The sequence below is a fragment of the Lissotriton vulgaris genome, unplaced genomic scaffold (genome assembly GCF_964263255.1).
Source record: "Lissotriton vulgaris unplaced genomic scaffold, aLisVul1.2 SCAFFOLD_876, whole genome shotgun sequence".
In the NCBI taxonomy this organism is placed as follows: Eukaryota; Metazoa; Chordata; class Amphibia; order Caudata; family Salamandridae; genus Lissotriton; species Lissotriton vulgaris.
In genome coordinates, this window is record NW_028240747.1 from 1 (window position 1) to 25,397 (window position 25,397).

Sequence of the window (25,397 nt, forward strand, 5' to 3'; positions counted from 1 at the left end):
TACAAAGTTTCGTTCGAGCAGGAGCATGTACATTAGAATGTGAAGCATGAAGCGGCCATCTTTGGCACTAAAGCGCAGCTGCAAAGAATTCCCACCAAAAGCAAAGATACGTCATACTACGTAGGTGTAGCAGACGCATGCGCAAAGAGATTCCTGCCTTTTCGGTGGCCATATTAGGACTGTTAGTAAAAGCACATAGATAAGCTTCCCCTAGATACTAAAGGTCATGTAATGCAATTATTAGAACATACTAAACATGTTGATTAATAGATTACATGTTATTTCCAGAGGTTTGAATATGAGCAAGTTTCTTTATGTATGAAACCTTGCTCCATCACATGCGCTGTGTAAATATTTGTAACATAATATAACTCTGTGAACTCCACCAATTAGGCCCCTTGGGTATTTGCCCCGCAGGGTAACAAGGGCGAGCAGTCAAAGGCTTCTTAAGGAGGGAGGGTTGGGGACAGAGACTCAGAAATCAAACAGTCAAACAATAAACACAATAACTCACTGTCAGCCCAGTGCTTGTCTTAGTAAAATAGAATTTCTTTAATATCACAGCAAAAAAAGATACTGCAAACAGTAATGAGTATTCCGGTACAAGATTCTACTAAAGAAGTCTTCGGGGTGTAGCCAGTTACTACAGTTCCCACACCAACTATAGTGTTACAACACTATGGCGCCAGTTCCTGTATCAGTACAGTGTTCTAGCATATTAGGTAAAGTTTTTTGCATAGGATTCTAGCAGCAAAATAAAGTTCAAGGGTAGGAATCAGCACAGATGTGAGTCCACTTTTTGATTTGTGCGAGCAATTACTGTTTGTAAACCGGAAATGTTATCATTACAATGCATATAGCTGATCAATCAAGTCAAGTCAAGTCAAGTCAAAATTTGTATAGCGCACTACTCACCCGGAGGGTCTCAAGGCGCTTGAGGGGGAGGGGGTTGTTACAAGTTTTGAGTTGTTTTCTGATGGAGAGGTGGTTCTGTGTAAGGCGGAGGTGGGTGGGGAGAGAGTTCCAGGTTTTGGCCGCCAGGTAGGAGAAAGATCTTCCTTCCATGGTGGTTTTACGGATACGTGGAATCGTGGCGAGGGCTTGATTGGACGATCGTAGTTGGCGGGTTGGGGTGTAAAAGGTTAGGCGCGTGTTGAGGTATTTGGGTCCTAGGTCGTAGAGGGCTTTGTGTGCGTGGGTGAGAAGACGGAACGTTATTCTCTAGTTGACGGGGAGCCAATGAAGGTCTCTCAGGTGGCCGGAAATGTGGTTGTGGCGGGGTATGTCTAGGATGAGTGTGGCGGAGGCGTTCTGAATGCGTTGGAGTTTTTTCTGTACTTTGGCTGTGGTTCCAGCATATAGGGTGTTTCCATAGTCCAGTCGGCTTGTGACAAGTGCTTGAATGACCGTCTTTCTTGTTTCTGTGGGGATCCATCGGAAAATCTTTTTGAGCATGCGTAGGATGTTAAAGCATGATGATGAGATGGTGTTGACTTATCTGGTCATCGAGAGGGAGGAGTCTAGAATGAATCCCAGGTTGCGAGCATGGTCTGTTGGTTTGGGCGCGCTGCCTAGGGCTGGTGGCCACCATGAGTCGTCCCAAGCGGAGGGTGAAGATCCTAGGATGAGGACTTCAGTCTTGTCTGAGTTTAGTTTAAAGCGTCTGTTCTTCTTCCATTCTGCTACGTCTTTCATCCCTTCGTGCAGGTTGGTTTTGGCGGTGTTTGGGTCTTTGGTGAGGGAGAGGATCAACTGTGTGTCGTCAGCATAGGAGATGATGTTGAGGTTGTGTTGGCGTGCGATGGATGCAAGGGGGCTCACGTAGACGTTGAAGAGAGTGGGGCTGAGCGAGGAGCCTTGGGGAACGCCGCAGATTACTTCGGTGGCCTCTGATCTGAAAGGGGGGAGGCGGACTCTCTGGGTTCTTCCGGCGAGGAACGATATGATCCAATCCAATGCTTTTCCTTGTATTCCGATGTTGTTGAGGCGTTGTACAAGGGTGCTATGACAGACCGTGTCAAACGCTGCGGAGAGGCCCAGGAGGATGAGGGCAACTGTTTCCCCGTTGCCGAGTAGTGATCGGATGTCGTCTGTGGCTGCGATGAGGGCGGTCTCGGTGCTGTGTTTGGCTCGGAAACCGGACTGTGAGGGTCGAGGGAGACGTTAGACTCGAGGAAGGTGGCGAGCTGATTGTTGACGGCCTTCTCTATGACTTTGGCAGGGAAAGGGAGGAGCGAGATGGGGCGGTAGTTCTTAAGTTCAGTGGGGTCTGCTGTAGGTTTCTTCAGGAGGGCACTGAGTTCGGCATGTTTCCAGCTTTCCGGGAAGGTAGCGGTGTTGAGGGAGCAGTTGATGATATTCCGGAGGTGGGGTGCGATGATGAAGTCGGCCTTGTTGAAGATGTGGTGGGGGCATGGGTCGTTTGGTGATCCGGAGTGAATGGAGCTCATCAAGCGGATGGTGTCTTCGGTGCTGATCGGGTTCCAGGCATCAAGGGTGGTGGTGGGGGGCTTCAGTTTGGTGGTAAGGGGGGTGGACTGGTCGCCGAAGCTGTTATGTATGTCAGCAATTTTACTGTGGAAGAACGAGGCTAGAGAGTCGCAGAGGCCTTGAGAGGGAGTGATGTCGTTGGTGTCGGTGCTGGGATTGGTAAGCTCTTTGACGATGTTGAAGAGTTCCTTGCTGTTGTGGGCGTTGTTGTCAAGTCGCTCCTTGAATGCTGATTTCTTGGTGGATCGGATCAGCTGGTGGTGTTTGCGGGTGGCCTTCTTGAGGGCGGTCATGTTGTCTGTGATTGGGTTTCTTCTCCAGGCTTTCTCGAGGGTGCGGCAGTTCTTTTTGGAGTTCTTGAGGTCGTCATTGAACCAAGAGGCTTTTTTGCTACCTCGCTTGTTGTGTTGCTTTTTCAGGGGAGCTAATTCGTCGGCGCAGTGGGTGATCCATTGTGCGAGATTGATGGCTGCTTGATTTGGGTCCGATGATTTGGCGAGAGGGTTTTGGTTTAGCGATGTGGTGAGCTGGTCGGTGGTGAGTTTGTTCCAGTTTCTGCGGGGGACTTGTTGTGGGTGGTGGTGGGTCGTGGTCTTTCTGAAGTTGAAATGTGCGCAGCTGTGGTCCGTCCAGTGGAGTCCTGTGGCGTGATTGAAGGAGACGTGCTTGCTGGAGGAGAAGATCGGGTCGAGCGTGTGTCCGGCGTAGTGGGTGGGGGTATTCACTAGTTGTTTGAGTCCGAGATTGGAGAGGTTGTCCAGAAGGGTGATGGTATTGTTGTTGTTGTTCTTTTCCAGGTGGAAGTTGAGGTCCCCTAGGAGAATGTAGTCCTCGGAGGGGAGGGCGTGTGGGCTGATGAAGTCAGTGATGTCTTCGCTGAATTGTGTGCGGGGTCCTGGTGGTCTGTAGATGAGGGTGCCTCTAAGTGTGGTTTTGGGGTCGGTTTGTCTGGAAGTGGAGGTGTTCGGCGGCTGTGAGGTTGTCGTCGGAGCTGGTCGTGATGCGGATGGTTTTCTTGTAAACAATGGCAATGCCTCCTCCTGTCTGGTTGATGCGGTCCTTCCGGATGATCTTGTAACCGTCCGGGATAGCTATGGCGATGTCGGGCGCTGATGAGGCGTTCATCCAAGTTTCTGTAAGAAAGGCGATGTCCGGCGTGGTGTTGTCTAGTAGGTTCCATAGTTCAATGGCGTGTCTGTGGATCGAACGGGTGTTGAGCAGGATGCACTTCAGGTGGTTGTTGTCGGAGCTCTGTTTGGCGTTTGTGGATATAGTGTGGGTCTTGAAGCAATCGAACTTGCAGGATTGGCAGGTGAAGGGTCCATGGGTGCGTCCTGGGGCGGCTTGGTGACAGTCGGGGAGACGGCCGGTGTTGAGTGCAGAGAGGGTTGCGGCGTCGTACGTTAGGCGGGTGGAGTAGATTTTGCGGGGGCAGGGGGTCTGGCGCTGGGTGCGGTCCAGGTGCGGACGGGCGTAGACGGGCTTACCTTTGGCGCCCCTTCGGCGCACATAGGGCGCGTCCGCTGCGCGTATGATGCTCTGACATATGTGGGTACTGGAGGGGGGCAGAGCGAGGGAGGAGCAGCTGGGAGGCGGGAGCGGGGTGGCGAGTGGGTAGGGTCAGTAGGAGCTGGAGGGAGCGGGGGTGGGGCCACGGGGGAGCAGCGGCATAGACGGGTTAAGGGCACAACAACAATGCTGGGCGAGATCACTGGCACAAAGGAGGTCGTGGGCACAAAAAAAACAATCACTGGCACAATCAATGGCACAGAATGCGGTCGCAGGCACAAATAGCTGGCACAATTGAAATCAATGCAGGCAACGATACCAGGCACAACGCAGGTCGCTGGCACAGATAGCAGGGCAGAATGCAGGTCGCTGGCACAGATAGCAGGTCGCTGGCACAGATAGCAGGGCAGAGTGCAGGTCGCTGGCACAGATGGCTGGGGCGAGCTGCGAGTGGAGCGACCAGTTCTGACCGGAGTCAGGATGGTCACAGCTCCTTGTCTCGCGTTATCAGCCTAAAGTTTGATTTTGTATTTTTCTAAACTATAGTGTCACTACCTTTTATATGGCATGTTCTGAGCTCTTTATAAAGTTGAAGTTGTCCTAGGTAATTTACAGTATGTATTTCCCTGTCTAGTTGAACTTCAATAAGTTTACAGGGTGCCCCTTGTCGTTGTAATCATTACTACTTCTAACATGCAGATCTATCTTTTGAGTTCAAAACAGAGTCTCTCTGTATTTTATTGCAGGCCTTGTGTTACCTGTCAGTGAGACGTGGTCTGGCATGAAATTGGTGGCGCGCACTTCGCAGTCGCACAGCCGCCGCCTCAGCCAGTGGGCTAGGAATCGCAGGTAGTGTCCTTACCTCTCAGATCTTCTTACTGGGAAAAAAACACAGCAGTTAGAGCTGGACTGTTCCCATGAGGAGCAGGGTCAAGACTGATTTGAAAATGGCTGGGTCCAAACTGAGGTGGCCTAGTGGGCAAAAGAAAAATGGGTTGGGATGCTACCCCGAGCGATTGCCAGTGGTTAGACAAATTTCAAGCATTCCTCCCATCACCTTTTTCTGTGTTTCATGGGAAGAACAGCATGGCAGGCCTTGGAAGTAGTCACCGCTGGGCACAAGCAGCATGGTGCTTGCAGGATTGGTGCACGTTGGCGAATGGCATACAGGTCCTTCGGGCAATGTTATGATGATATCAGACGACACACTGTCACATGGCAGGTTTCCGATTCTTCACAAGGTTCCCCACATGAACTAAGCATGGAGGCAGGATGACCCCTGAAAGCAGGGAACGCACTTCTACTTTGTTATAAAACATAAGTATCACATATTGAGCATTTCGGATCTCCTAATAGACAGTCGTTTGAATTATGAGTTCAAATTCCAGCGTCTTGACTTACAGAGGAGTGGGATTTTAAGGATTTTAAATTAAAAAGAGAATGTGCCATGGTGTGCTCTGCACATTGCATTAATTTCTCTTTTTACTATGGACTATAAACTAACTTGTTGGCAATTCCATATATGAACTATTTCAAGGTCAATCAAAAACCCCTTTCTTACTTTTTTTATATTAAAAAAACGAGGGGGGTGAAGGGCCCACGATGCAGGCATTTCTGTAGGCATCCAGTTACCAGTCATTTTTTCTGGATGCTCCACATGCTGAGAACATAGCTGGGCGTCACCTCTTAGGTGGCCTTTCTTCTCGCAGGGCCAGGCACACTTCCATACTTCTCTGAGAAGACAGGCAGACTTCTACGTGGTAGGCAGACCCAGAGCACACTAGCAAGTTGTACAGACTTCAAGTGATGCCCCCTAGCATCTATTAAGTCAATAGGCATTAGAACTTCCAATGGCACAATCAGCAGAATAATAGTTGGCGAGCTGCCATATCAAAAGTCTGGTGCAGAGAAGATTTCTGGCCACCTTCATGTATATAATTAAATGTAAGCCCTTCTGATATTACTGCTATTGGAACTCACTTGAGGAGTGCCAGGATAAGGATGCCGACATTCCAAGCAATAAATGACGTGCAGGAGCCAAGAGATGAAGAACCGCAAGAAGGAGGCACTAAGGACCAAGGTGAGGATGGTAAGGAAATGAAAGAAGATGCTGATGAGGAGAAATGTCTTGGAGATTGTGGGGTGCTCTGCTGCTTGCCCAGGGCCGGACTGGTGGTAGCGGGCATCAGGTGTTTCCCCGGGAGGCTGGAAGGGTGGGGGGATGGTTTTGCAGTGGTGAGGGTCGGTTTTGTTACTGGAGGCCAATTTTGATACGGTGTTGCAATATCAGTCCGCAGTAACAAAAGCAGTAGTGTCTCACACTTGCATCCCACCTGTCCCCCGGGGCCGGTCATACAATATCCCCAGGACTGCTTTGGGTTCCCAGTCTGGCCCTGCGCCTGCCTATAACACTAAGGAACTAGTGGGTCATAAGGCAAATTCTGATAAGGCAGCAGAGGTGGAAGATACACTCGAGCAAAGGATTAAATAGTTATCATGATAGAAACAGAAACAAGCAGGTCAAGGAGCAAAGGATGCAAATGATATTGAGGGGTCTGCTCAGCCCAGACAACTCGAGAAAGCATGAAGAGAGAGGAGTAGCTTCCCGAGGTGAAGACAGGCTCTGAAAAGATTGGGCAGAAGAGTATGAGAGTGTGAAAAGTGACCGAAGAGGAAGGGGGCATGTGAACAAGAAAAAGGGAGGTAACTGGAGTGTGTTATGGTTCATCCTAAGATATGCCTGCTTCTAGTCCAAGGCGATGGTCTTGGTTACATTCTGGATGCCCACTGTATTGTATTGTATTGTATGTGTACTTATATAGCGCGGTCCTGTCACGCCAAGGGCTCACTGTGTGAGCAGTGCTGTGGTCAAACCTGTTTTGTTAATACAATCCCTGCCCCTTCCTTATACATCAACACTCTCGTTCAAGGCACCAGCACTTACTGTACCTTGCACTTCTGCACCCACAGTGCACACCGCATTCACAGTCATTGATAGTGACCATGCAGTCTTGTGGAGTACCCATGGATTAAGGGTGCATTTATGGCCAAGTCACGCAGTGCAGCGCAGCAAGTCACCGTGCTGCACTGCGTGACGGGGAAAGAGCAGGAATGCGTACTATGGAACATTCCTAGCTTCTCCCCTGATCTGTCGCCCTTTTGGCTACCTAGCGCCAACGCACCATGGAACAAGGGTGTCTGCGTTTAAGGAGGATTGTTTATATGCAGGAAGTTACACCTTCCTGCCAAAAAAAGACCCCTGATGCTTTTTCGTCTTTGTGTGTGTGCTGCAGAGTGCAGCACACACAGAAAGAGGAAAAATGAGAAGAACCAAAAATATTTCTCCTTGTTACGCCTCACCTGGGGAGAAGTAGGTTTCTGGAGCATTCCCAGGTCTACCTTTTCTGGTAAATCTGGGAATGCATCAAAATCCATGGATGTTGAATGGGAACACCCATGCAACGCCTGTGGAAACACCTTCCTGGCACAGAGTAATACAACGCAGTGATTTGCTCTGCGTTGCATTACTCAAGATATATGAAGGCACTCAGGGCCACACAAGGTGGCCCTGGTTGGCCTCATGAATCTCATTTTTAATTTGTGTTGTTCCTGCACCACGTTGCTTGGTGCAAGAGTGACGCAAAGAGGGTCGTAAATATACCCCTAAACGTATATGCTTGTAGTGCTTCGTAGAGACCGCAGCTGATAACCATGGTGCCTCTTCTATCCTCTAAGTCCTCTGCCCAAATTCTGTAGATGTTTGCTTCAGAATTCTTTCCTGCACTCCGGTTCACCTCCACCTTCAACCTGCTCCTCCTGACTTCCTGGCTCATGCGTCATCACTCCTGCTAAGAACCTGTAGGGTTGAAGACCAGTCTCTTATTCAGTGGTTCATTTACAAAAACACTGTAAGTGCCTGGGCATTTGTTAGGAGGCAGTTTGCACCAGCCCGTATCTCCTGTTAGCAACTCCTGAAACAGAACCAAATACTACCCATGACAGTGGGGAGAGGGTGTGGCTTAATAACAACAGCTGCCGCTTCGGCGTTGAAGAACCAGGTTCAAGTCTCGGCCTCAGCTCAACATCCTCCTTCTGGGCAAATTACTTAATCTCCCCGATAATTAATGTGTCCTTACCTGCTGTTCATGAAAAGCACCGGTGTTGATGATTAAGTGCCGGTGCTCAACAGAAACCACTGGCTCAAATTAAGCACTGCTCTTGTTCATTCCTTTCCACTGAAGAAGATACAAGCCTGAAGGCTCAGTTTTAACTCTGACATTCTAGCTTAGTATCTACAAGCTGAAGTGGACTGATTCAGTCAAACAAAGCACCAATTTATGCTTAGGTGTTTTTTTCCTATTGTTATTTTTGGCACCACTTTCTAGGGAGCATTCTTCTGTATCTAGTTGTTGTAGCTAAAAGATCCATGGCCCATGGACTTCTTCCGGCCGCTTTACCAGAGGAAAGCCCTTGGATTCCACTAACGAACAGCCGCTTTATCGTTCAGAAAGCTTCAACCTACCTGGCTGCTCTGCTGGTCATCGCGCCTTCATTCCACCGCTCTCCCCGCCGCCGCACTTGCCATCGCGGCCGCTGGGAGGGGGGAGCGTCCACTGAGGGGAAGAAAAATCGCCTACATTTCCCAGCGTCCCCTGCTTGGACGCCGGGACGCCGCCTGCAGCGTCACCTTCCCGTGCCCGGAGGCGCATAAAGACAAGACGCTCCTGCTGGGGAGCGGGGCTCTCAAACACTTGGCGGCATTGCAGAAAGCTTCAACCTACCTGGCTGCTCTGCTGGTCATCGCGTCTTCATTCCACCGCTCTCCCCCGCCGCCACACTTGCCATTGCGGCTGCCGAGAGGGGGGAGTGTCCACTGAGGGGAAGAAAAATCGCCTCTATTTCCCAGCGTCCCCTGCTTGGACGCCGGGACGCCTCCTGCAGCGTCACTTTCCCGCGCCCATAGGCGCATAAAGACGAGATGCTTCTCCCGCGTCGTGGGACGCGCACGGGCGACGCCGGGCTGAGCCCGGGCAGAGGGCGAGCCATCTGTGGCCGTAAGAGGCTGGGCCTATCCCCTAACATTTGTGTGAGGATTACTGGATTGTATCCCTGGATTGTGGGACCATGGCCCTGAACATTGACAAAAACATACAGGTGAAGGCAGGAGGAACCAGTAAAGGTATTTTGGATAATTATTTTACTAAGGTTGCCCAAGATATCGATAGGGAGAGTGTATTGGCCGAGCGCCGCGTTGAACGGCGACGGTCTGTTGAAAGTATGAAAAAGAGACTTCCCGTGGACCTTTCTAAACATACTTCCTCACCTGATGTGAGCTCTCGCACTGACTCTGACTATCCTCTTTCTACTGATAATGTCCCAATGCTGTTGCGTGACACATTGTCCTCTTTACCCGATGTGTCCACTGATTTACACACGGATGTCACATCTCTCCCTGGTAATAATTCTTCCATGGGATCTGATGTGACAATTAAGCCATCTTTACCAGCAGTTGTGACCGCTAAGAAGAGGACCAAGAACTCTGTGACGCTTAAAGTCTTGTAAAAGAAGAAAGAGGGGTGGTGACCCGCCAAGAACGAAGATTAGCCATTCTGACTTTGGTAAACCTTCGAAGGGCATTGTAACAACTGGGCCAGCTTCAAAGGGCCCTACCTCAACTGTATCGACCCCAAAAGCTGATATAATTACTGTACCAACCTCACCAGGTTTAGTCACCCCTCCACACTGTCTGCCAACGGAAGCACTGTCTCTTGCTCCTTTGGAAACCCTGGAACACATGATTAGGTCTTTTATTCTACCTGTAATAGAGAGGTTGAAGAGGGTTGAGCAACGGTTGGAGAACTTAGAGCTGGCTATTGGAAATACTGCTGGGCTAACTAAGAACCCTGCGAAGCCGGCACTATCCCCTCCAGCAATAGTGCTATCTCCCACTCCCGTTGCCCATAAAGGTGTAAATAAAACTAACAAGCCTACAAATTCTGAACAGCACAGGGCAAAACCACCCAAACCAGCCCAAAAAACGGTAGCACTTGGTGTTAGCGCAGCCCAGAAGTCAGATAAGAAAAAGTCCTACAACGGAGAAAGCCGAGGAGATAGGGGAAGTACTAGCCCAGTCCTAGTACGTAACCACAGGGGTCGCCAAGTTGAATTACCCCCTGAAGCGGTACCCTTCGTGGTTGTCCTCACGGGAGTCCCTATATTACCTGATGGGAAAAGGGAAGAGTTCTTCCAGTTAAAAAACAAAACAATGCATTGGCTTAGTAAAAATCGACCACTCCCTTACAATATTAATGGTGAAATCCTGCATGTTCGGCGACTTCAATGGCTGGGAAGCAGAGTAAAAGACATAAAGGGGGACTTAATTGTTATCAACTTTAGAGATCCCGGAGCGGTTAGGTATATTCTAAATTGGTCCCCAGGGAATGTTGGAAATTCAATTGTTCCCTGCGAATTGACATATTTTTACCCAAGACCTCTAGTGACTCCTATAACATGCCCCGGGTCCCTATCTTACATGCAGACCAACCTTCCTATACATCTTAACAAACCGTATAGGACGCATGTATTCAACCCCGTGAATTTCGAAAACCTATCCAGGTGGGATACTGTACCATTTAAGAGACTTGGAAATAGAAATGGGAGGATGGACCACTTGTTTCCGTTCACCCCGCTGGAAGTCGCAAATAGATTCGACGCCTTTTCAGGCTTCGATGACTGCGATTGACAGACGGAGCCCTTCAATACCATGCTACCCACTACTGACAATCCACTTGGTAAAGCTAAAATTCACCCATTAATAAAAATCTTGAAGCCAGTACAAACTATTCTGCCTGTAACTGTCTCTTATTCTGACGAACGGCCACTGGTGAACCGTGAGCCTGACCAAGGTGTAGAAGTTAGCTCCCCTGCTTCCAACAATCTTTCGGGACCTCTGGACTGTGAACCAACTAAGCAAGATTTGGTTGAAGCTCCAGTCAAAATCTTATCCTGGAATGTGGCGGGTCTTAAAAGTAAATTGCCCATTCCAGAGTGGGGTTCCCTAATGGCTTTGCATGATATTTGCATGTTGCAAGAAACTTGGGCGCTAAAAGAAATCGTATTCCAGGGTTTTGCAACATACGATATTCTGGCAAGCATGGGTGCTCGGGGCAGACCCTCAGGGGGATTGTCTATATGGGTTGGCACGCACTTGGGAGTAAATGTAACACCATTTCCAACTAACTCACAGGATGTTCAGTGTGTCCTGCTGATTTTGTCAAATAGGCCAAACATTGCCTTGATTAATGTATATTCGAGGCCAGTAAGGCGGGGTCTTGAGTCAAAAACTATTGAAACACTGTTAACCCTCATGCAATCGATTGACCCCTCTACTGTATTAATTTTGGGTGGTGATTTTAACTGTCATTTTGAGCCCCTTATGGACCCAAACTTTGGCGAATCGGATGATGTAGATCTACTCTGGATTATCCCAGAACCAGAGACCCCTCGGGTCACGGCATGGACTCCCCTTGTCTTGCAAATGCAGTCGTTTGTGCTAGATACTTCGCTGAGAGCCTGCAATGGGAGGGTGGAGCCTGACAGACCAGGTAGAGCCACGTTTAATCGACCTAATCAGACCTCAATAATCGACTATATTTTTATGGAAGCTATCTGAATTCAAGGTCAATGCCTTAGTTCTGTCCCTTAAACCTGGGAGTTTCGGGTTGAAGGGCTCAACTATGGTTAATTACTCTGACACTGTGCCACTAATAATATCTAACTGTAGACGTAGGGTTAAATGGCAAGCATCGACTACCAAACTTGCAGTACTGTATGAAACCATTATTCCGTTCATCGAAGAGATGGGGAAATCTGGGCATCTGGGTAGGGCTACTCAAATACATAACCAATTGGTTGCCTCACTAAAAGATATTTTGTACCCAGTAAGAAGGGCAAATAATATACGGACCACGATTTCTCGATGGTTTAATAGTTCCTGTAGAAAGGCCAAAAAGGCTTTTTTTACAGCATTAAAAACCAATGATAGCAAGGTCATAAGGATACATCACATTACCTATAAAAAACGAATTTGTGAAGCTAAAAGGGAATGGGAAGCCGCAATGTGGGAAGAGTTGGGATCTGCACTCAGGAATAAGGACCCCAAAATATTCTGGTCTATTGTCACCACTGGTATTAGTGGGCATACTCAGGCGCTTGCCCCCAATATTGCACCCTCCATCTGGGAAAGTCACTTTTCTGCTTTATATGGCACTTCGGAGCCTGACGCTGTGCCTCGTAGCCCTGTAGAACCCCAGCCAATGCAGGGCGCCAATGGGACTGAGGATTGTGGATGGTTGACTGAAGCTCCTATGCCCCACGTTTTGGTGGAACCCTTTACCCTAACAGAGGTTGAGACAGCCATAGGCAAATTGCTCCCCAACAAGGCCCCAGGACTGGATAAACTTCCGGGGGATCTGTTTAGGGGGCAGCCCAAAATCTGGGCTCCCTATCTGGTTGTTTTATTTAATGGCATTGTGCAGGGGGAAAACCCGCCCCCTACTTGGCTAGGAACAGAAATTGTCCCTATTTTAAAAAAGGGCTACCCGCTTATCCCTTCTAATTATAGACCCATCAGTCTAATTGATACTTCACAAAAGCTGATGGGGAGGGTTATCCTTGATACGATCCTTGGGTGGATTGAAGATAAAGGGATCCTTTCCATACTGCAGGCAGGGTTCAGGTCTGGAACATCTACCCTAGACCAGTTATTTCGCCTGCAGGTCCTGTACTGGAAAACAGGAAAGTTGGAGGGTGGCAGCCTCTACCTTGTGTTTGTGGACCTGCAGGCAGCATTTGATCTGGTTCCCCGCGTCATATTGTGGAAGGTGTTGGCAGACCTAGGACTCCCTCCATACCTACTAAATGTACTAGCCAGGCTACATATAAATAATTTTGCACAAGTCAGGTGTGGTTGGCATGGCGAACTCACAGATCAGTTTTCAGTCCAAAAAGGAGTTCGCCAAGGGTGCTCGCCAAGGGTGCCAAGGGTGCGTGCTGGCACCCACACTTTTTAGCCTTTACATCAATGGCCTTGTGGAACATTTGAATGGTGTGGTTAACAACGATGCCCCCAAACTGGTCACGGGTAGAGTGCCCGCTCTGATGTTCGCAGACGACACATTGTTGTTGTCTAGAACATCATCGGGCATTCAAAAAATTCTTGATGGATTTGTTGAGTTCTGTCAGCTTCGAGGATTAGAAATCAATCTGGGAAAAACTAAGGGGCATATTACCAAGCAATAGCGATAATTATCGCTATTGCTTGGTTAGAGACAAAAATTTACCGCAGCGCTGCGGCGATTTTTACCGCAAATAAACCTTGGTATTACCAAGGTTTAACGCAAATGCGGTAAAAATCGCCGCAAAGCATGAATATCGCTGAAAAGTCAGCGATATTCATGCATTAGCGAGCTAATGCTCTTAGCCATGTTATCCACCTCCCATTGGATAACATGGCTAAGAACTGCTCAGGGCAGGTGTTAGCTTTTGGAGATATTCCCGCTTAGCGCGAATATCTCCAAAAGTTGGTAATAGGAGATAGCGATGTTAGCGACTGTTTTCAGTCTCTAACATCTTGGCACGCCCACTTTGCATCTTATTAGTGATAAATATCACTGACATGCAAAGTGGGGCCCAAGATGCTCGCTATCTCCTACTAGCTGTCGCTAACTGGTGTTAGCGGCAGCTAGGTAATAGGGAGATAATTTTATCTCCGCTTTCTTGGCTTTTAAAGCCAAAAAAGCAGAGATAAACCCCCTTGATAATATGCCCCTAAGTTTATGATTTTTAATCCCCCTAAGCGGGTACGTCCAAACCCAGTTCTACATGGTACCCCCCTTGAAAGAATAGAAAACATTTGTTTATCTGGGTGTTACTCTAACTGAGAATTTTGATTGGAACACCCAGATTGCCAAACCCACACTTAAGCTATCCCAGCTTGCTGGGGGTATAAGTAAAGTTTTTAGGGAGTCAACATTTAGGCCGGTGTCCCCAGCCCTGGAAATATATTGCCGCCAGGCGAGAATGGCAGCAATTTACGGGGCTGAACTTTGGGGGCACAAGCAGGTATCGAACCTCAAAAAGGCAGAACAGTTTTTTCTGAGAAACCTAGTTGGGTTTCCGCCCAGTATGCCTATGATTCCTCTTAGGCTTGATCTGGGCATGGTCTCATTAGAAGAGATTATTAGTGCAAGACCAATCATGCACTGGAAAAGGCTGTGGTCAGTTCCCGAACTGGCCGCATACAGAGCAGAGTTCTCTGAGATTTTGTCCCGGGCTAGGTCTATCGGATCTGTGTGAAAAACCAGAGACTTATTGCCCAGGGATAACAAAGAAGGAACTTCTATCCCATATAAGCAATTAGAGGGCTCAGATGCTATCGAGCTCTACATAATTGGGTAGGTTAACTTCTGAATTCCTCCAAGTGAAACTTGAATCCAAAATTGAGGAATTCTTGGACACAATTGAACCCCCGTTTGCTCGAAAATTATATCTTCAGTTAAGGCATGGTACTCTACCTATTGGATCTTTTACATCTAAGTGGGCAAAAACTAAACATCGAAGTTTGCCCTGCATGTAATTACAAAAAAGAGAATGTAACCCCTGTACTGTTGTTTTGCCCTGCCTATTCTGTCATTAGGAAATGTTGGCTGACCCCTATTTGTAAGAACTTGGGATTTTTGCACTTTACACAGGCTTGCAGGATATTAACCTATGACACCCATCCCCCGATTGCGTTTGCGGTTTCACGCTATCTTTTAAGCATTTGGCGCAGGAGACAAACTTTTTTAAACTAAATCAACTGTTGTATTCACTGTTTTTATCTTTGTACCCTGATAACTTCCAGTTTAATGCTGTTTTAACATTTTATGATTATTTATTGTTTTATTGATCGTGCTGATGTATTTTATGTGCACTTTTATGGTCAATCGACCGAAATAAAGTTATCAATGAATGAATGAATGAATGCTAAAAGACAGTGCTACTTTCTGGAAAGGTACCCCCTTCTTCCAGAAGGTAAAGTATCAACTTCTATGTCCAGAGAAGGAGCAGTCAAAGTAATTCTAAAGAGTGCGCAGAGGGAACAGGATAAAGGTATAAATGGGGAATGACCGAGAGAAGTACATTTGTAGGCTTATAGGAAAAATATAAAGTAAGAGTCAAAGTGGTGAAGAAGCTAACAGTGGAATCATAAGAGGTGAGAGGTATGGAAAAGACAGTGGGGCACTGAAAGAAGGTGTAGAAGCAATCTAAAGGGCATATTCTCAACGAGTCATCGCCGAGTTATCAGCACTTTATCGCAGCCAAAGTCGCAATAAAATTATCACCCCATTCACAACCTGGTGCTAACAGCCCATAGCACTAGTTTACCTGTGATAGCAGCCGCAAAAAATGTCGCCACAGATCAACCCCGCTACTATCGTTAATGAGATGTAGAGTAGGCGTTCCCGTGCAAAAAGCTGCAACAACACCACTCCGGAATATTCTCAATTACCAGCCATACGACCACAAAACATGCAATAAGGCGCGTTAGCAGCAGGAAATTTACACCTGCTCTGACCTGGTGTAAAATCGGACCACAACCTGCACCACAAAAGGAAGCCCAGGCCACAGCCATACCAGAAGTACAACAGATGCCATGGAGCCACTGATCATGCAGCTTGAAACCCCAACAGGACCACAACACTCACCTCCAGCACCCCCAGGACCCCCCCCCCTCCCCGGGCACGCCCCTCGGTCAAAGACATGCCATATCAACTACACAGAATCATGTACTAAATAATTCGCCTGATGTTGTACAATCACATATGCTGACATGCATATGTCATCACAAAAATGAACAACACATTCACCTTCGAATTAACAAATGAAAATGTATTCAAATAAACATAGAACAGAAATGAAGACACATGGCGGCTTGCCTCGGGCCAATCCGTAGATCACAGCCTGCAAGACAGAAATCATGATGACAAGGTGTGTCTTTCGCATATCAAAGGACAGAGAGAGAGCGAAGGAGAGAGAGAGAGAGATACAGAGAGAGAAAGAGAGGGAGCGAGAGTAAGATGACAGAGTGGGGGAGCAATAGAAAGACGGACGGAGAGGGAGAGAGAGAGAAAGACGGACAAGAGGGGGTGAGAGAGATAGACGGTAAGCATGGGCGGAAAATCCGTTTCGCTCGCGGATTTTGCGGATTTTCGGTAAATTCGCAATCCGCGAGATTCGCGAATCTCCCGCAAAATCCGCAAATCCGCGAGCAGCGGATTTTATGGCTTGCTTGCACTGTTCGCGTGAGTTCGCGGCTTCCCAGTACAACTTCGCGCCCCGCGAATAAGCGCTAAATTGCAGAAATACGATCTTAGCAAAACTGAAACTACTTACCAGGTTCAAAAGTTCAGGCTCATCATTAGTAGCCATTTCCTGTAGTGCTTCCTGAGGGGCCCCTCCAGAGTTCAGTTGCCAGTTGCAACTATTATGTGACCCTGCTCTGAACCTCAGAATAGTTACACATATGCCACAAAGGTCCTGAATTACAGCTAAGGGAGACAAGCAGGAGCCAGGCTGGAAGTTCAAATCCATTAATCAGCCCCTAATTCATTATTGTCAGTTGGGGCAGGGCAGGTGTTGTAACTAATTTTGCAACAATGAAAGCACTTAGCAAGTGCAAAAGATCACTAATCAGGAAGCACTAAGGAAGCAGGTGCCAGCTAAAAAAATATTCTGTGACACATTAATCAGCCCCAAATTAATTCAGGTCACTTGAGGCAGGGAAGGTGTGCTTTGCTTTGCCACAATAATGTACACTGACTGGACAACCAGAGGGTGCTGTGATGAAACAGAGGGTGGCATGGGTGGGCCAGAGGGTGGCATGAGTAGTCAGAGAGTGGCAGTGGTGACAGAGAGTGGCAGTGATGAAGAAGAGTGTCCCAAACAGGCTGGACACGTAGAAACAACAAGTTCGCAAAACTTGCGACCCGACAGGTAAGTTCGCGTTTGCGAAATTGTACAAAACCCTCGCGAACTGGCAGAAACCCGCGCGAACACAAAAAAAAAAATCCGCAAATTTGCGAGAATTCGCGGATTTTGCGGATTGCGAGTTCGCAAATCCGCAAAATTCGCGAACGCGAGATTCGCAAAATTCGCCCATGCTTAATAGACGGACAGAGAGGGGGAGCAACAGAAAGACGGACCGAGAGGGGGTGAGAGAGATAGACGGACAGAGAGGGGGAGCAACAGAAAGACGGACAGAGAGGGGGAAAGAGAGATAGATGGACAGAGACGGGGAGAGAGACACAGATAACAGAAGAGCTGGACAGGGAGAGAGAGTGCAGACACTGCGCACCCAGGCCACACTGCTCACCTGCTGACACTAGTGTATCTCCCACCATGTGCCGGTATGTAGTGCAGTTCACCAGGTCTCACATCTGAAACAGATCTGTCATCTGAAACAGAGTCCAGATACTTGAATGGCAAAGTACAGACAATTGCACACGACATCATCGCCTGTCCGCCCCTGTGCACCCAGGCAGAGGCACCCCAGTCCCTCCCACCACCCAGCAGTGCATGCCCACCCCTGCTACCCAGGCAGATGCACCCCAGCCCCTCCTGCTGCCCAGCAGTGCATGACTGCCCCTGCGCATCCAGGCCTCACTGCTCACCTTCCGCCACTGGCAGTGCAAACCACAAGCCTGGGGCCTGCGGACATGCCACCCTCCACATAATGCAGCCCCGCTCCGCAGGCCACCAGGTCTCACATTTGATTCTGGGTCTTGATTTCACCATGGAGGAGGACAGATCAGTGCCCCCGGCATCATCGCAGGCTGCGCACCTGCTCAGCCTTTGAGGTGCCACTAACTCAGTGATCCAGGAGGCGACGCCAAGTGGCGGTGGGCCCCGGCTGTCCACTGGCTCTGGCTTACACTGCAGTCCAGCAGGGCACACAAACACCACACGGATGCAACCAGAGAGTGGAAATGGCATCGAGCACGTGCACCCGGCTCTTTATATTGGCAGGGTCACATGTCCTGTGATGCGTGTGTTGGATGGGTGTGGTGTGGGTGTATACCAGCCATGAGGGAGTGGCTGTGGCATGCTGACAACTAGACCTGTGATCAGCAGATTACTGCAGGGCAGACCTGGGACACGTAGCGTTGCCGTCTCCCCCTGTAAGCATAAGCGGAGTATGCTGGCCTGGCATATGCCAGTTCAGCGTAAGGGTTTGAACAATGACCTCGGGGCTCTGGGCGTGGTTCTGTACGGGGATGGACAAGGAAGTAACTAATGCGTGTGTCCCTTTTGTTGCGTCGAGGCCAGCCGGACCACATTCGGCAATGTGTCACTCTGTGAACCAAGTCCAATAACATGAGCCACTTGGATGTAAGAGGAATCCACTGACCCTACATTTATCCATACTTCCACACTTGAAAGACCATAGACATGACACATATGTGTGATTAGGAATGTTTAATGCACATTCAGTGGAGTGTTGCATCTGGAGCAGTACAGGGCCATGCAAAACCCTCATGACGATGTTGGCCCATGGAGGGCCAGCCAGAGTCCTTTAGGGAATGACATGTCCAAAGGAAGGGGAAGAGTTCAGTCCGCAGTCTGATTGCTGTGTCATTGGCGATCAAACAGAATATCGCAGTCCATGTCGAGGTCCAAGGTGAGTGTCGCAGGGTGCATCGGGGGACAGTGGAGGGTGCTGATGCAGAGGGCAGAACCAAGCAGAAACTGGCCATATGGCGGAGATGAATGCTACTGTGTCCTTCTTACCACGAAGGCAGGTTCATCCGCATCTTCGTCCACTGCTATTTCATGTGCCTTACGTGTGGGTGGTGGTGGCCTTTCTCCAGCACTGTGTGGCAGTGACACCTCAGGGGCCGGGGTGGGATGCCTGACGCACTGTGTGGCACTGACACATCAGGGGCAGAGATGTGGATGTAGTGGTAGCAGCAGTATGCATCAGTGCCAGGCCTTGTGGCAGCAATGCCATGAGGATGGTTTTGAAGTCATTTAGGAATCCAGTTACCACTCGCTGGTGTGTAGCTGTAGCAGCCGCTCTTTCCGCATTCGCTGGCTCCACGGTCTCCATTATCCACTGCATGTTTCTCAACTCCTGTGTGACATCGCTAGAGCCACTCTGACTGGAGGTTGTTCTATTCTCTGAGTCAGTGTTCCAGCGATGTCAGCCATTGTCTGCTGGAGAGCATGGAGTGGACTGTGGGCGTCCGTTAGGGACCGTGAGTGGTCCCTGATGGGACTCAGACACCCACGTATGGCATCTAGTTTGTCTGCCATGCGGTCAAAGCCCAGCCACACCTGTTCAGCCAGCTGTTCCTGGACCCCCAACACACGGCATTGGAAGGCCATGTGTTCTTCGTGGGGGCCCTGGGAGGCAATCGTGGTTGTGGGTGCTGCCTGCTATGTGGTCTGTGCAGGGGGTGGGGTCTCCTCATTGCAATTGGGCTGCCCTGCTTCTGGAGGTGGGCTGCGTAGGCTGTCAATGAACTCTTGGAGGGCGTCGGAGTCAAAGCTTTGGTGGTCCTCTTCGTCATCAGAGAAGAGAGGGTGGGCTTCTCTGCAGGAGGTATTGATTCTCCCTCTGCAATATGAAGGGGAGATGCAGTTTAACAATGTGTCCACATGTATGTCGTTGCACTGTATATGTTTACATACAGACTGCATGACTGTGCACATTGTGGCTGTTAGGGAGGAGCTGCCTATTTGATGAGGGACAGTGGACATTTCGACAACAGACGTGTGTGTGTTTGTACTAGTACATTATCAACTCACATTTCCCCGCAATGCTAAATGTGATTGGCCAGTGTCTACACACAAGCGGCACCAGTTGTGTCCTGTATTCTGTTGTGTACGTGTTGCGGTTTGTACCACATTGTTGTAATGCATGTTATGTGTGTGTGCTGCATTTTGGGGAAGTGGCCCTTGCAGCTCTGATTTTGCTGCCCCTTATCCCTTTCATGCGGTGTGCCTTTAAATTCTGTGTTTGTACAGTGCTGAGGTGTTGCATACTTAGGTACATTTGGTCTCTTAGTGGGAGTCGGGGGTCTGGGGCATGGTTGTCTGCAGATGTGCTCTACTTAATTGTGCATGTGTGCCATTGTGCCCATCTCCCCCCGTCCCCCCAGTCCATGGTCGCTACTCACCCTGGTGCTATTGTGTCCGGTCATGTTGAGAAGTTTCCAGTCCCCCAACTCCTGCCACCGTCTCCCCACTGATGACTGTGGACACCATTTCCTCCATATCGTCTAGCTCCTCCTGTGGCGCAGGACTCCCACCTCCAGGATGCATTGTTGCCTTCTGGTTGGTGGCGAGTTTCAGCTTGGTTTTGAGCTTGACATCATTCCAGCACCTCTTGACCTCTTCCATTGTCCTCTTCAGCACTCCCACTGCATTCACCTTGTCCACGATCGACTGCCATAGTCCATTTTTGATTGCCAATGAGACAGTGGAGGTGACGAATAGTTGTTGATGGTGTTCTACCACCTCCGTTATCAGGATACTGTTTTCCTGCGGACTGAACCGCATCTTCCTACTCTTCTTCTCATTGGCCTTCCCCCACCTGAGGTCCCAGGCTGGTCCTCCGGGGGGCTTGTTGGGTTCTGGTTCTCCTCCGTACTTACTCTGGCAATATCCTTTGTGCTTCGCTGTTGTTTGGCATTTGTTTGTCTGTTTTTTTCTACTTTTATGGTGATTTTTTCCGCTAACGCATGTAAATTGCAGGCCTGTCGCTGGTTTTCGCTGATTTTTGTATCGCGATTGGCCTCATCGCGGCTTTTTGCGTTTTGCATTTTTGCGGCGTGGCGTTGATTTTAACGCGGTCATTTGACACGTTATCTGGAGTCTATCGCATGGTTCCGCTGTGTTGTGAATACTTGGTTAACACAGCGTAATTTTCCACCGATAGACTGCGATGTTGAGAGTTGCGTTAAGTTACTTTTGCGATGGTTATCACACGTTCTTGAGAATATGCCCCTGAATGTTGCACAGTGAAGCTTCAGAGAGGAAACTACGTTGAAAGACATGGAGTGCAATGTGGTTGGATGTTCCATTATGGTTCCTCAATGGAACAGGAAAAGGAAAGAGAAAGAGCATCCGCCTCGGATGCAGATAAAGAAATCATATCTTTGTGGGTGCATTTTGGAAATCTGAGTTCCTAGAATGAACAAAATGGCGTTAAACTCCCTGCGAATGCAAACACACTTTACCTGGAAGTTGGGTAGTGAAGTATATCGGCTACTGCACATAGAGGCACAAGCACTGTTTTTAGAAGATGCAAAAGCACCTTATCATGAGTGAATATGTAAGATGGAAAAGAGCAAGTACAGGTTCGTGATCAGCTTTCAGCAGGTAGCCAAGCAGGGCATGAATATATGCTGCCATATTGGTTTTTAGTGCAGAAGAAGCGAGTGGTGCAGGATAACCAAGTAGTTAGCGAACACTAGGAAAGGACTTTTGATGCTAGTGCTGTGGAATGTTAAACACCCTGTTGAAGGTGGCTTGAGCCAACATCCTAAGAGAACCTTTCCATGTGCCATCCTCATCCCATTCTACAGGGCCACAAGAGTGATAGCGATTGAGTGACCCTGCAAAGCATCTTAAGCAGTAGGGACAGGAAGAGCTAGAGGAAAATCTTCACGCCCACCAGAGTGATACAAGTTGCAGTGGGCCCGGCAAAGCATTTTGAGGAGTAGGGGCAGGAAGAGTAAGAGGTTATACAACGAGGAACCATGGACGTTTTTTAGTGGTGGGCGAAGAATTCTGCTTTGTCAGCAGAGTTTGCAAAGCTTTGCCCACTCAGTGCGGAGGGCGGAGTTCTGAAAACCTCTGTGAAGTGATGCAGAGCAAAGATTTTTCTCTCCAGCGTCTCGCCAACGCTAAGTTGACCAGGTGCTTGTGAGAAAAAAATGCACGCTAGACCTCCTCCCGGTGAAATTTCCCAACAGAGACAGTCATGAGCGCTTGCTTTGAGAAATCTGTCACTCGCGTTGAGGAACTGCAGCTCAAGTAGAATGCCTACTCAAGTGGTAGAAAGCAGCAGCGCCCTCTGGCGCAACGCGTAGTGCTGTTTGCGCTGATTTTACAATGTGGGACAAACTCCTAGCGCTAAAAATCAGTGCGAGTTGCGCAATTTAACAGACTCCGTCACTGGCAGAACTCCGCGGAGTGCAGCAGAGTTTTCCGGCACTTCGCGGAGTTACGCATAGTATATCCAGGGCCGGTCCTAGTCATGGGCGGTATGGGCAGCTGCCCAGGGCCGAGCGCTCAAGGGGGCCCCGCCGCTGGCCCCACAGTTGCGGGATTAAATAAAATAAATGATGATGGGGAAGTGAGCACAGCACTCGCGCGCAGGGGCCGGGCCCGGGCCGCAGGCTGCACAATATACAGGGAACTGCCTGGGAACAACAGCGCACGCACGCAAAGAAGACGCCTGCACCTGCACGCACCACCTAGCTTGGTTGGTGGTGGTGGTGCGTGCCCTGGTGGTGACGTGACGCCGGCGTCGCTTGAATCTTCCTCATGTACTCAGGGCCGGTCCTACTCCTAGCCAGGGGGGGCCCCGCCGCCGGCCCCGCAGTTGCGGGAATAAATCAAATATGATGGGGAAGTGAGCAGCACAGCACTCTCGCAGAGGCCGGGCCCGGCAGGCTGCATAATATACAGGGGAACTGGGAACAACAGCCAGGGTATGCACGCAAAGAAGACACCTGCACCTGCTGCACGCACCCCCACCACCTAGCTTGGTTGGTGGTGGTGGTACGTGCCCTGGTGACGTGACGCCAGCGTCGCTTGAATCTTCCTCATGGGTGACAGTGGTGGGTCCCAGGACCGTCAATCTGGTAGCGTGCGAAAGCGCTACCAATGACGGCCCTGGACATGATTTTATGGCCAGCCCCCGCTCAGCATGCGCACACGACACGCCATACATGACCTGGCACACTGGCTGACTAACTCAGATCTGGCGGCGGGCCGCGTGGGCAGCGGACAGGCAGGGCTGCAGGCAGGAGTCGGACGACGTTGTCGCGGGGCCCCGTCCTTCTCCTCGTTGAGTCTGTGTGGTTAAAGTAAGAGACCTGCTTCAATTCATTCATTCAATCCATCGTATTATATTATATTATTATATACACCCAAGTAAAATGGAAAAGACAATGTGTAAATCGAGCAGCTCTGACGGGCTGTGGATTTATGATATTCGTGCTATTTAAAATTCATTGAAATAAAGAGAATTAAAATCATGTACATTGTCTCTGCTTCTCCATGACACATCGCAGCCATCTAACCTCGAACCTCCTTCAAAATAAGCCATGAACCAGCCCACCCTTAGGACAGCCCAGCAGCACCTTCGCCCTCCTGTAATGAGCCACCTTTCAACATTCCCGTCCCAACCACCCATAACAAACTGATCACACGCACGCTGCAACTCTGGTTCTGCATGAGGCACTCCATGTACATGCAAAGGCTTACCTAAGCTCATTACTTTCAGCACTATTAGGGATGTCTCTATGTCAGAAACCTTGCTCACTCTGTCTGTTTCTAACATCATAATGCAGAACCTTCAAGGCTGCAGCATCCAGCACATCCAATGGTTGATTGGAGCAGGAGGACTGACCGCTCATGAGAAGGGGCGAGGAGAGGGGTGGTGGTCCTTCCTTCATTCATGTCTGTTCAGGGTACTGAGGGATGCTCTTAAGCCTCAATCATTCATGTATTAATTCAGAAAAGTTTAGTTCTATTCTGACAAAGTATCATACAACTAGTGCAATCAACACATGAGTGGAGTAAAAAGCAATCTAAACTCATCAGCAGAGAGCATTTCGCAGTGATGTTCCTTGTAACATTAAAATACAAGGAAACAAATAGCCAGAGCAATACCACAAAGCAGTATCTCCCTCCATACTGATAAATCTATACAACTATTATAAAGAGAGAACTTGCACCTTTTGGCCAGGTAAACTCGGGAACCACAGCGCCAATCTACACACCCGATACATCTATGAAAATGTCAGGGTGTGTAGATGGACATAGGCTATATAAATAAAATAAAAAAGTAAATTAAAAAAATTAAGTTTGAAAACAAAGTAGTCCCCTGAAAGTAGTGCCGGCCGGGACCTAGCGCTGGCCGCGACGCGACGTGCGTGATGACCGCGATGCGACGTGCGTGATGACGACGAAGGAGGAGCGGCGGTGCAGTGACGAGCGGCTGTGCAGTGAGGAGCGGCGGCACAGGTAAGGAAAGGGAAAGTTCAGTGCGAGACTGTGTGATGCAGGGGGAGGCAAGAAGGACCTTCGCAGTGCTATTAGCTGGAAGAGGCAGCAGTAAAGGAAAATGTAGGAGCGCGAGTGAGTCGGGCGGGAGGGGGGCGGGAGTGAGTCGGGGCGGGAGTGAGTCGGGCGGGAGTGAGTCGGGTGGGAGGGAGTCGGGCGGGAGGGGGGCCTGGTCCGTGTCCGTACATGGGCATGCACGGACAATGTCGGGGCGGGCGGGGGCCTGGGCGGGCGGTTGGCCCTGAAGCCTCATTGCCCCCAGGCAACGCTGAGGCGGGCTGCTAGTATATAATATAATATGACATTAATTATTCAGTGCCTTCCTTATTTTGACTGCTAGCATTATAAAAGTTCCTAACGTGTGACTAATCAGGGAAGAGGACCACAAAATTAGTTATAAAAAGCGCTGTGACGTCGTCTGAGTGGCAATGGTTTGACAAGGTCGGCAAGCTTTTCAATGCAAACAATAGTCAGCAATTTAAACTTTGCAGCTCTGTTTCGCTACCCTGTTAAAAAATACAGTCAAATGCATGACACTGTTGTCAGTCCAGTCTCGTTACAAGTCTTACCAGTTTCAGAGTACTTCAGGGTTATTTGCATCCCCCCGCCCCACCCCTTACACTCCCCACGATAGCCCATTAGAGTAGCTTCCTGCCCCTCTGTTAGCACATTAAGGAGTAGCTTCCTGCCCCTCTGTTAGCACATCAAGGAGTAGCTTCCTGCCCCTCTGTGTTCTTTCACTAAAAACACAGCACTCTTTTCAGCATGATGTTTGTCTTTGTTTACCTTTGGCATGGTAAATGCTCCTTTTGGCCTGAGCCTGACGCCCCCTTGAGATAAATTGAAACCTCTCCAGATGTGCATGCCCCATAGTTTGAGGGTCCCATAGAGGGGTAAGTATGTGAATGATAGTTCCAAACATAACTTTCAACAGAAATGATCTTTCATATTTAACCCACAACAAGTAAATGCTTCTTTCCCATCACAGGTTTCCTCCTTTGATGATGCTAGCTAGTTCCTAAATCAAAATCGTACAAATGGTACACATTCATGCAAAT